Below are 13,890 nucleotides of genomic sequence, written 5' to 3' on the forward strand. Positions count from 1 at the left end.
GCCATTTCGGTACACTTGAAAGCGACAACCGAACAATTTAGCGGCAGCCATCAATTCACATGCAGATGCATAGGTGAAGGGCTTAAGCATTTCATTCTTCTAGTGCTGCTGTGTAGAATAATTATCTCCTGTACTGTCATCAGTCCACACCTTGAACCTGTCCCAGTCATTCAATACATAAGACACAATGTTCCTCCGGATATCAAGTGTGAGCCTGATATGGCCGTGCAATATCTAACAAAGAGAATGGAAACGGTAGGTGCCATCTCTGGGCATGGAAACCACTCGGTAAGTGACAGTTCTTTGATCGATGGTGATCACCTCGATAGACATGTTAATGGGGGTACGGTTGGAATGATAAAGGAAATGGGTACCTGAACAATGTAAAGCAAGTCTAAAATACCTACACAATAACTACTATAATCGTAATAAATAAACAGTTAAACAGCAGAGAAGCTGTGGATTAAATAAAAAGGCTGTAGTTATCAGCAGGGGGACATGAATCCCGTGGTGAAGCAAGGAAGGGAATGTAGAGACTGGAGCGACGGACGGCCTTATATAGGCAGGCAGCCAACAACATGGGAGACCGAGCTGCAGGCTATGGACGTATATATGTACGTAAGTAGGATTCAGTTAGCGTTGGGAACCCGCGTACAAAATTTCTTGAAGATGGGCCCATAAGTAACAAAGACCATTGAAAAGTTCAATATGGCGGCAGACAGGGCATCATACCACCGAAATAAGTACCAAATTTCAGCCTTCTACCTACACGGGAAGTTGGAGAATTAGTGACGTTGGAAAGTTCAATATGGCGGCCAAAAGTGGCACCATACCACTGAAAAAAGTACGTACATCGGTTTTGGTTAGCACAGGGAAGTCACCTATCAAATTTCGTGAAGATGGGGCCATAAATAAGAAAGTTCAACATGGCAAACGTTGTCAATCGTTATGACCGTTACGCATAGAATTTCGAAATGAAACCTGCTTAACTTTTGTAAGTAAGTTGTAAGGAATGAGCCTACCAAATTTCAGCCTTCTACGTACACGGGAAATTGGAGAATTAGTGACGTTGGAAAGTTCAATATGGCGGCCGACAGTGGCATCATACCACCGAAATAAGTACGTACATCGGTTTTGGTTAGCGCAGAGAAGCCGCCTACCAAATTTCGTGAAGATGGGGCCATGAATAAGAAAGTTCAACATGGTGGACGTTGTTGACCGTTATGACTGTTATGCGTAGAATTTTGAAATGAAACCTGCTTAACTTTTGTAAGTAAGTTGTAAGGAATGAGCCTACCAAATTTCAGCCTTCTACGTACACGGGAAATTGGAGAATTAGTGACGTTGGAAAGTTCAATATGGCGGCCGACAGTGCCGTCATACCATTGAAATAAGCACGTATATCGGTTTCAGTTAGCACAGGGAAGCCGCCTACCAAATTTCGTGAAGATGGGGCCCATAAATAAGAAAGTTCAACATGGCGGACGTTGTCGACCGTTATTGACCGTTATGTGTAGAATTTCGAAATGAAACCTGCTTAACTTTTGTAAGTAAGCTGTACGGAATAAGCCTGCCAAATTTCAGCCTTCTACCTACACGGGAAGTTGGAGAATTAGTGATGAGTGAGTGAGTGAGTGAGTCAGTGAGGGCTTTGCCTTTTATTAGTATAGATATATACCCTTTGGGGTGCGAGCAGCTGTTGCTGGGCGTGCCAGAATCCATCGAAGAGGAAAAATGAAAAACATTATTTGTAATGTTAATTTATCTATCCATTCCTAAATAATTAAATGGGCAGGCTATTTCTTATCAGTGCAATACGCTGCTTGTTAAAACGGATGACTTCTGCTCTTACATGCACGTAGTGCTGCGTGGGCATTATGAACTATCGTATCTGTTCAAGTTCTATTTAAATTTTAAATATAAGTCATTTTTATTTAGTCGACAGAAATATGTTTGGTAGGGATGTAAGTTAAATTTAGTCATCATTGCATAAATTTTTCTTCACCATAGAAATGTAAAGACTAAATTCAACTTACATTCCTACCAAAGATATTTCTGTTGACTAAATAGAACCTGCTTATATCCAAATAGAACCTGAAAAGATATATTTTTCGAATCTGAGAGCGCATTTTAGATCAACTTAACGACACTGTATCGAGCTCCGTGCTATTGTGGTCTAGGCTGCCTGCCTCAATAAGTCACCGTCGCTTAGCTCTTACTTTTTTACCGTTCATTTAATCATGGGCCTCTCTACAGTTTTGTTTATTTTTGGGTTGTAATGTTCATTAAATTTACGTATCATCTGGTCCATTGGCGGACTGTGCATCTCACACCTAGGCCTTCAGTACTGCTCCGTCTGAATCAACCGGCATCTCAAAAACTAAGTTATGGATATAAAAATCATCTTAATATGCAGAAGTACAGTATAAAGAGCTGCTGTATCGCAGATAGATAACTCCTGTAGCCACAATAAATGCCTTTATTGACTAGACAAACCAGGGGTGAACAAGTTCCTTTCTACTGCAGCCGCAGCCGCGACACACATAAAAAACATCAATAATAACTCATAAACTTGCAATATTATTTTGGAAAATCGCAATATTTTATTCACCAAAAATTCTGATTATTTGTAAACAAAATCCATCCTTCTCTCTTTCCTCAAAAACAGTTCAATCACTCTGTCGTACGGATTATCCGTGCGCCTCAGTTCCATCAAAATGTCCCTTTCTATCGCCATCAAAGGTAATGCTGAAAGTTGAACCTGCGGCTTCTATCCAATCAATGGGTCTGAATACGGTCACGTCGCCATATGCCTGCTAAAGGGCCGTACTGACACCAACTCAAAATCTGATTGGTTGAAGCAACAGGTTAATCGACATTTATTCTGTGTTAGAGTGCTTGCACAACGGATTGTGAATGCCTCTCTGCCTGGCAACAAATGATGGCTGAAATGTGATTGGTTAAATGCTTTAATACGAAAATACATGCCCGGAAGCAGCACAACCATCAGAAAAGCTATGAAAGGAAGTGGACAGACTATTTGGAATTATTTAATAAGTATTCGTGGACAAAATATAATTAACATCAGTTTGTGATTCAGATATTTTTACTTATGAATATGCTAAGCACAGTCCTTCACCCGCGAATATTTACCTTATATGGGCAGGCACTCAATTACGTGGGAGGCGTGATGATGTGAGACGCAACTCTGCCTCCCACGGCCATCGAGCTGCAGTCTATTACAGTATATGGACGAAAAAATAGGTTCCAGTTATGACCGTTACGCGTAGAATTTCAAAATGAAACCTGCCCAACTTTTGTAAGTGGGCTGCCAAATTTCAGCCTTCTACCTACACGGGAAGTTGGAGAATTAGTGATGAGTGAGTGAGTGAGTGAGTGAGTGAGTCAGTCAGTCAGTGCTTTGCCTGTTATTAGTATAGATATATATGTATATATATATACATACTGTATATGTGTATCTGTGTGTGTATACGTATTAATGTAAATAAAAATCTGTTTTGCATGATCACATGCTCACCATATTTAGATTAACTTAGTAGCCTATCCCAATAATATCATTTTCAAATCATATTTCTCTAATATTCATAGTTAATTTTAATTGATTTTTAGTTATTGTTTTAATAATCAATAAATCCAAATGGCAAGTCAAAGAAAAGTTCATGATAGCACGCTTACCTGAATGTGTTTTTAATATCAGAGGATGAATTTTGAACACTATCACCTCATTGCTTTTATGGTTGGCATAAAAGGTAACTCATTCACCAAGGCTCATTTTTGTGCAAACCTACTTGTATCTCCAATCTCATTAATAAGTCCAGAATGGCTTGACATTGGTTTGACGATTTTTTCACTATTTAAATCACCACAGTTGCTAAATGTGCTTTTCCTTTTGCTTCTTTCATGTGCACTTAATGCCTTCCATATGAAGAAATCAAAGACGTAAAATGCGCAAATAAATATATAATGAAACAGTTTCACAATTTCGGATATATATGCAAATTGTTTTATTAAATTATCTGACCTAGTTTCCCTTGTTTTCAGATGTTGAAACTTGTTGGTAAAATAGTAACATGTATTTTTTATTGTAGGGAGTACAGATTTTTCCTTTGAAATGTAGTGATTTAAAATAAAATGTCTCAAACAAATAAAATAATCAAGTAAAGATACAGATAGCCTACATGAAAAGACTAAAAAACAGTAACAAAGTTGCTTTACCTCATTACTTCCCACCTCTGATCCATTGCAGCAAATGCTTTACCTTTATTCTGTGCACATTTTTCTTCTTCAAGTTTCTTTTTTTTTACGTTTTCCAGCACCAGAAGGATAATCCGTTTTTTCTGCCATCTTAGGTATCATTGTGGCTTTGGCAACTGTTATTTTCCTTCTGATGCGATGTGCGGCTGTCAGTGAGTCATCCCATCATACCTGTTTGTAGACATCACTCATTACTAGACAGCCTAGTGATAATCATTACTTTTGAATTGATTACCCCACAAACATAAGCCAAAGCGTCCCTATCATTTCAGCTTAGTTTTGTTTATATACTATATTTAATTTTAAATATATAAGTGCTTCATTAAACACATGATGGGGCTTAGATGACTATAAACAGACAGGTGATTTTACTACTCTCCAAATATATTGAGGCTGATCCTGCAGATTGGGAGCCCATAGTGGCTTCGGGGCCCAGTGCATCTGCAGTCTGCATATAGCAAGAAACGGCTCTGATATTTTGAACATTTAAAATATTTTTTAACCTATATTGGGCATATTCAGCCTGAAGCCTGTCTGTTAAATTTGGGGTTAGACTGCCTGGGGTGAGACTGTTCTCTAGGCAGGGCCTCATGTATAAACGGTGCGTACACAAAGAAATCTTGCGTAAGAACTTTTCCATGTTCAAATTGCGATGTATAAAACCTACACTTGGCGTAAAGCCACGCACTTTTCCACGGTACCTCATATCTTGTCGTTCGCAAGTTCTCCGCTTGGTTTTGCAGACTGGCGGCACCCAGCGTCAAAGCAGTGCTACTGTTCCTGTGTGGTTACACCTTATTTTCCTGACGCGGCTTCATAAATACACTGAAACTAACTGCATATTGTTTATTAGTGTATCGCATCTGATTGTAATTAACTTGTAACAATATAATGGTCCAGGGAATAGCCATAGTATTCCAAATACCATAACTGCTTTAGCATTGTTACTCTCACTGCACCTTCTTCTTCTTCTTCTTCTTTCAGCTGCTCCCGTTAGGAGTTGCCACAGCGGATCATCTTTTTCCATATTAGTCTCACTGCACCACTCAGAGTTTTTATATCACTGTATCTGAGTGTGAATCACAGCAGCAGCTGATCGGAAAGAGAATTATCGGTATACAGCTTCAAGGACACGCTGTCTCAGCCACAGCAAATCATTTCAAAGAATTTCCTGACCTCGCGGTTCAGAAACAGTTTCATCCCAAGAACTTTAAACGCACTCAATCAATTGCACCTTGTAGAACTGTTTGTACTTATAAGTACAATCACCTCACTGTAAACTTACACTACAGTTATAATATCACACAACCTGAGCCACTTTATAAAGCGCGTATTTACATATGATGACGATATAATTTTTAAGGTGATATGCAGCAAAATATGTTTATTATATTATACAGATAAAACTTCAACTTCATTTAAATAATCTATATTCTTCACTGGGAGTGTCGTGAAGGATAGAATAATTAAACATGTACTACGAAGATATTTCAATGTTCCTTAAACGTTTTGAAGAATCGGCGCTAAGCTTACAGATGGCTTAACTTCTATTACAGAGCTGATTGTGTGGTGATTGGGTATTTGGGGAAAGAAAAGCAAGGACTGCAGTGGCGGCTACGCAATATATATTGAATATAAAACAGAAAGAGAAAATAACAACACAGCTAAAAACGCAGCGACAAATTTAATCAAAAGTTAAATGCTTGTGTCATGAGCACGAGGCGGCTATGCAGTGTCCGCAACAGACGTGGCCATCCACCGTGCATAAGCTACCTTACTGACATTGGCGAGTGAAGGAGCCACCGATTCTTCCTCTGCCCAGTGCCACCAGAGCCGCCCCTGAGTACTGCTGCAATAAATTATGTCATCGAAGGTCGCACACAATCACTGCGCCGTGAAACTCATGTTTAATAACGTACTTTAACTCTGAGCCACCCCTGAGTACTACTGCAATAAATTATTTCATCGAAGGATCACTAAACCACGTGTTCCCATGTTTAATAGCGTGCTTTAACTCCTATCATCATAAAAATGATATCATGTATACATCTCAGTATTTTAGTTATTCAGAGAGCTGTAGTATCACGAATGTAATGGATTCTGTGTCCAGTCGGAGGGAGAGAGCCGGTTTAAGAAGCAAGTAGTGATTCACACACATAGAGCACATAGAAGATCAAATACAAAACAAAGCATTTAACGTGCTACTTTAATTACGATGTGATTTGAGAAACTGGTTAATTAAACGATTTTAAGATGAAGTTTATGATGTTCTACTTTAATGACAAAATAAACTACGTGATTAAAGTGGAAATGACGAGATTGAAGTTGACATTTCGTGCTTTTTACCCACTGTGTGCCTTTTTTCTCTGTACCCTAATAAGCTTTCATATGACACTCAGACAGTGGGCTACAACTCGCCTTTTCACAGTGACTTTGATATGTGGCTTCTTTTTTATTTCCGGCACGGTGCGATTTTATGAACGTGAGCTTTCAAGTTTCTCCAACATGCTATGTCACTCGATCAACTTCCTTTTTTTGATTATACCACGGTTTATTTGAACAAATAGTATGTTTTTCCTTTGCCTACACTTGGTATTCGCTGAAATTCTTATATTTTCCCCCGTGCTTTTCCCATTGTCTTTTCACAGAAGGCTGAGCTTAAGGGCGATTTATATTCATTTGCATATTCAAAGAGGCGTAATTCTGGGAGGAGTTGGGGCGTTACATAAAGCGTGCGGCGCGTTAGTTTTCACGCTGATCAGGATTTATGTAGCGGAAGAACGTGGAAGTTGGAGTACGCACAGATTCCTGCATCTGGATTTTTCTGTGCATAAGCACATTTCGGCTTTTGTGCTTACGCCATATTATAGTGCGAGTTCTTCGCACAGCGTTATACATGAGGCCCTGGCCTTTTTATGGATTTTTTGTGCTTCTGTTCTCAACACTATCCTCTCTAAGACTGCTGCAATCAGATGTAAACTTGGGACCTTTGGGTTACACAGCCACCAATTCTGCTGCTACAGTATGTTAAAGGACTGCTCAGTTTAGCAGTGTTGGCTGAGAACATTGATTTGTTTTCCAGGAGTCCATGTTTGGATACCACTGCTGCTATTGCAGAGAAAATGGCAGGTGGGGAAGGAATTTATCAAATGTCTGAATAGAGACAAATGGTAATGTGAATCTGCTTTGCTCAGGGACAAAGATATTGTAACTGGAGGGATGAGTGATGTGTGGCAGAGAGAAACAGTGCAAGAGGTGCCTCCATGGTTCCAGACTTCTCTGTGGCTGCAGCAGCTACAAGACCCTCTCAATTAACGCAAACATCTGAGCAAAGTCATCATAAAGGGATGTGCATGGTCAGTAACATTGCTTAAGGAAGTTGCGGCATGTAGCTGATACTTAAGAAAACATTCTTCACACCATTACTTAAACAAGTTTTTTTTGACCAACTTTGTGCTCAAAAATTTATTTTGTCAAAGGTTGTAAACCCCATGATTATAATGGCTTTTTGCCCCTAAATTTTAATCAAAAATTGCCCCCCAATAAAGTGTTTAGGCGGTTTTGCCATCCATAAAACTTTAACCCCAATGGGTACAATTTGGGGCCAATTATAATTCCCCTTCAATTAATTTTTTTTTTTAAACCCAGGTATCCTTAAACCAACTGTTTTGGTTTTTTTGAAAACCCTTTCACTTAAATTTTAATTTAAAAATTTCCAAAATTTTAAAACCCCATTTTGTATCAAAAATTCCTATTTCCCTTTTTGGGGTTTTTCCTTTCCCCAAAATTTATTTTTTAACCTCCTTAACCCCCTTCAAGGAACCCAGGGCAAAAGAAATTTAAATTTAACCCATTTAATTTTTTACCAATTTTTTTTTTTACCCTTCCTGGGTTAAAAGGGTTTCCATTTTACAAAAATTATTTTGAAAAAAACAGCTCCAAACCTTAAAATTTTTAGGGTTGGGCCAGAAATTTAAAACCCAAAAATTTTTTAAAAAAAATTTAAAATAATTGAAAAACCTCCCAAAATTTTTTAAATTTCCCAAATTTTTTTCTTTTTTTGTTTTTTTCCGGGGAAATGTTTAGTCTTTTTTGACAAATTAAAATTTTTTTTTTACAAAAAATTTTTTGGGGGTTTCTCCAAAAGGCCAAAAAAAAATTTTAAAAGTTTTTGGTTCATTTTAAAAAACCCTTTTTAAAAAATAAACAAAAAATTTTTCCTTAAAATTTGGTTTAAAATCTACTAAAGTTCCCCTTTTAACCCTTTCCCGGGTTTTATTTTAATTTTGTGTTTTCCCTGTTTAAAGGGGGTTTTGGTAATTCTTTTTTAAAAAAAGTAAATGGGGGGACCCTTTTTTTTTTCCCGGGTAAAAGGAACCCGGGGGGTTTCCCCTTTCAAAGGTTCCCAAATAAAGGGGAAAAAAAAAGTGGAAAAAAAAAAATTTTCATTTTTAACAACCCCCTTTTTAAATTTAATAAAAAAATTTATTTTACCCCCTTTTTAAAAAAGGGTTTTTCTACCCCTTTTCCTAAACCCAAGGCCCCAGCTTACAAAACAAATTAAATCTCCAATTAAAAAAAAATTTCCGGCCCTAAAAGGGAAATTTTGGGGGAAATTGGGGGCAACCTCTTTTTTAAAAGGTTTTTATTATTAAAGTTTTTTTCTTTTTTTAAAAGAACCCCCCCATTTTTTGCGGCCCCTGGCTTTTTCCCAAAAATAAAAAAAGTTCCCTTATAAAACAAAAAAGGCATTTGAAAGGTTGACCACCCTCTTGAATTTCCGGAAAAAAGGGTTTATATTGTCCCCTACCCCCTTTTTTTTCCCCCCAATTTTTTTCTAACCTTTTTCCAAACCCTTGTTGCCTTGTTTAAACAAACCAAGTCATCCTTAATTTATTTTTTTTTGCAAAATGTTAAAAGGTTTTTTTATTATGGAAGCAAAATTTATTTTTTTATAAAAATTTTTTAATTAAAATTAAAAAAACCCAAAATTTTAATTTTTTTTCTTTTCCCCAAACAAAAAAAACCCTTTTAGGTTTTTTTTCCCCAGACGGTTTTTGCATTAAATTCATTTTTTTGCAAATTTTCAAACACGGGAAGCATTGCAAAAGGGGGTTGAATCCCAAATTAAAAATAGCCCTCAAAAAAATTAAAAAACCGGATTATTTCCCGGGGTTGGTCCCTACTTTTTAAACCTTCACCCATTTTTGCGGGGATTTCGTTCCCTTCCGTCTTCATTGTTTTCCGCAAAGACTAAGGTAAATTTTACCCCTAATTCCCCTTAATTTTTTAGGCGGGTTGCCCCCCCAAATTTTCCCCCTTTAAGGGAGGGGGAATTGGCCCAGTACCTGGGTTTAAGTAAAAATTTTTTTTTTCCCTAAATTCCTTTTTAAAAGGTTAAAATAAAACCAAATTTAATTTTTTTTCCCTTTTACTAAAAAAGGACGGTTTTTAAACAAACAAAAATTTTGGTGTGGGGTTCACCCAAAAATGGGGGAAATTTGGGGGTGAAAACTAGTTTTTGTTAAAAGTAGAACATTCTAAGATGAAAAAGGCCCTAAAAAAAAAGCCCAGCTAAAGGGGAAAATTGGGGCCCGCTTTTTTCCTTTTATTAAACATTTTTTAGTCGGGGCCCAATTTAAAGAAAAAAAAAATTTTTAAAAATTTTTTTTTTCCTTGGGGGCAATTGAGAGTTTTCATGGGGTTAAAGCCCCGGAAACTTTTTGGTTTCCTTCTGTTAAAAAGTTTAAATTGGTTCTTTTGTCTGGGTGTTTCCTTTTTTAAAAACCCAAAAGAAAATTTTATTTGTTTTCCCAAAAATTCCCAAAATTGCCCCAATGGTTTGGGCTTTTTGCCCCCCACCTTGTTTCCTCCCCTTTGGGGGGAAGCATTTGGGATCATTAAAGGAATTTTGGTGGGGGGGGTTAAAGGGGGCCGAATAAAAACCCTTGGAAATTTTTTTAAAATAAAATTTTAAAAGAACAAAAAAATTTTCATAATGTTCCAAAATATGTATTTGGAAAAGGCTTTTAATTTAAAAAAAAAATTTGCTCAAGGCAGGGGAAGTATCAGAAAATTTTTTGGAAACCAGAAATAAGCTTACTGCTTTTTAAAGGTGTTTTTAAATATTTTACTTGGAAATTACCATTTTCTTTTTTTTGGGAAAAAAAGGCCTAAAAGGGGGTTTACAAATGGCTCTTTTAAAAGGGGGAATAAAAAAGAGCCCCGGGGTTTTTTTTAAAATTGGCCCCTTTTCCAAAAAAAGGTAAAAAGGGTAAAAAGGGGCAAAATTTTAAATAAGCAAACGAAAAGTTTAAAATAAATTTTAATGGCATTTTTTTTTTTTTTTTTCCCTTTCTGAAATTAAAAGGGGAAAAATTTTCCTGGGGAAAAAATCAAAACCTAAATTTTAAAAATTTAAAATTTGATTTTTTATTGAGAAATTTTAAAAAAATTTTGTTTTTTAAAAATTTTTTAGTAAATTTTGTAATTTAAAAAAATTTCAAATTGCCACAACAAATTTCATTTTTTTTATTTTTTTTTGTTTTTGCCCCCAACAAAAAGGGTAAAACTTTTAAAGGTCTCCCCAAAACCCCTTTTACCCCTTGATTTTAAAAGCCCAAAAAATTTTTTCAAAAACCTTTAAAAAAAAAAAAAGAAACCGGGGGAAGGGATTCAAAAAATTTTCCCTTTGGAGTGGCTGGGGAAAAAAATTAAAAAAACCCCCTTTACTTTTGGAAGGGTTAAAATAAAAATATTAAAAAGTAAACCTTTTTTAAAAGTAATTTTATCACATAATAATTTGGGAGGTCCTTTCTGTGCTTTTTTAAAAAACCCCAAAAAGAAGCCTTTAAATAAATTTTGTTATTTTTAAATTTGAGTAATAACCATTTTGAAAAATTTAAATTTTTCCCGGGTTTTTAACCTTTCCCAAAAGGAAAATTAAACTCAAAAAAAGTTTGAGAAATTGGCCATTTTTTTTCCTTTTTTAAAGGAAAAAAAAATTTGGCATTGTAAAAGGGTTACACTGAAAGGCTTCCTATAAAATTTTAGAACCCCCCAAAGATTTTTTCCTTTCCCCCCCTGGCCCCCCTTCCAATTTTTACCTAAAAAGGGGTTTGGGGGGAAACCCTTTTTTTATTTATATTTTAAGATAGGGGTAAAACCCCCCAAACCTTTTGGGTTTGTTTCCATTTATTCAAAAACCCATTTTTTAAGGGGCTTGATAAAATTAAAAAATTTTGGGAAAATGTGTCTTGAGTTTTTTTAAAAATTTTTATTGTTTTTTAAATATTTTTTAAAGAAAACTTTAAAATAAAGGCAAAAAAGAAAGGGAATTCTTTCAAAATTTTAATTTTAGCCAGGTTGGTGAGGGAAAAGGGAAAAATTCCTCAAAGGCCAGGCAAAAAGTTTTCCCCCACTTTGTTTTATTTTTTTTTTTTAAATTTTTACCTTCTAAAATTTCATTTTATTTAGGGTAAATATTTTTAATCTTTGGTTTTAAAGTAAAAAGTTCAAAGGGTTTTTTGGGCCAAAAAACATTTTTAAAACATTAAAAAAACCCTTTTATTTTGAATTTCCCAATAAAAAACTTAACTTTTGGAAGGGGTTTGGGAAGCGGGTTTAACCCTAGTACTCTTTCGCTGAATTTTAATGTTCAAATGCGTTCCTTAAAATTTAAAATAAATTTTGAAAAAAATGTCTTGCCAAAATTTTAAACGGGGAAAAAACCCCCACATTTTTTTTAAAAAAACCAAAAAGGGCCCTTTTGAAATCTTTTAAAACCAGTTTATAAATGGGAAATGCCAAAATAAAATGAAAAAAATTGGGTAAGAAAATTTAAGTAAAAAAGCAAAGTTTTGGGGAAAAGGGCTGGGGAAAAGATTTTTGTCAAGTAAACAGCAAAACCCCCAAAATTTGGAAAAAACCAAAATTTTTCTATTTTTTCCCAGACTTTTTTTTCTAAATTTTTTTGGGACTTAAAAAAATTTTTTACCATTAACCCCCAACCCTTTTCTCCAATAATCCTTTTAGCCTTTCCTTTTAATCTAAAAGAAAAAATTTAATTTTATTTCCCTTTTCATAAAAACCCCCGTTTTGGAAACCCATAACCTTTTAAAAAAACCTTTTTGCCTTTTTCCCCAGAAATTAAAAAACACCCCAAAACCCCTTTTTAATTTTTCAATTTTTAACAATTTTAAAAAAAAACAAAATTATGTAAATTTTCAAAATTTGAAAACATTAAAAAAATTGGGGGTTTTTTTTTTTTCCTAATTTAAATTTTTAATTGCCTCCCCAACCTGGGGGTTTGAAACCTGCCTTTGTTGGGGGGGTTTCCAGAACCCCTGGATTGTGTTGGGGAAATAGCGGGGTTTAAAAGGGGTAGGATAAAAGTATGAAATGGGTTAACCCCATGTTTTATTTTTTTTTTAAAATTTTAAATTTAAAATTCAAAATTATTTAAGGAAAAAAAAAACCCCACAGGCCAGTTAAGAAAAACAGATTTTACGGCCCTTTATTTGTAAAAAAACCCATATTTTTAACTGGGGGTTTGTGAAATTTTGATAAAAAATCCTTTTATTTTTGTTTCCCCCTTAATTTTCATTTAAGAATGTTTCCAATTTTTTCCAATAATTGGTTTTAAAACCCGTGGACCCCCCCCAAAAAATCGGAAAGGGCACAAAGGGGGTCCAAAAAAAAAAAAAAAATTAAAAAATTTGAAAAAACCTTTAAAAAAAAAAAACTTAAATAATTATTAAAATAAATATACAGGATAAATTTTTTAAAAGTTTTTTTAGGTTTAAAAATTTTTTAAAAAAAAAGAACCTTTGAACCCAAAAAAAAGAAAAACCGGAAAAATTTTTAAAACCCAATTCCAAATATTAAAAAAATTTAAAAACCTTTGGCCATTTTGTTTATATTTTCCCCTGTTGCTAGACTCTACTGCAATTTATTTGTATTGTATCTTTTTGTTCATCTGGCAATCTCTTATTCTTTTTCCAGGATCAAAGATGACCATTGCTTATAAAAATAGACTTGGGAAACCAATAAAATGGTCAAGGTCATCTTTTCTGATTTTACTTTTTTATTATTTTCCAGAACTTTTGTATTTTGTGCTCATTAAGAACTTATTATTATATTTTATATTTATTATTACTATATTATTTCATTATAGGCAGGTACTCTCTCTATATCTATGTAGAGTCAGGTGAGGGAAGCTACAGCTTGTGGATACTTTCATTTCTCAATTAAAGTGTGAGCTACACACTGGCAAGATTTTTTTTTTTCATTTTATCTGCAAGCTCAGTTGTAACAGTGAAAGGTTAAGAATGCGAATCAACCTAACCTGCATTCCTATGTGACGTGAGAGGAAAATAATTGGCTAGTGAAAACAAATGTCACATACAGGGAGTAACCAGACTGATATTTTATCAAAGACATTGGAGTTGTGAAGCAGCAACAATAAGCTCTGTGCCACTATGCTATTCTCCATCCATCCATCCTTTTCCACTTATCCGGTGATCGGGTCAAGGGGCAGCAGCTTGAGCAGAGATACTTAGATTTCCTTCTCCCTGGCCAGTTCTTCTAGCTCTTCCGGGGGAATCCCGAGGGGTT

The sequence above is a fragment of the Polypterus senegalus genome, chromosome 4 (assembly GCF_016835505.1).
Source record: "Polypterus senegalus isolate Bchr_013 chromosome 4, ASM1683550v1, whole genome shotgun sequence".
Lineage (NCBI taxonomy): Eukaryota > Metazoa > Chordata > Cladistia > Polypteriformes > Polypteridae > Polypterus > Polypterus senegalus.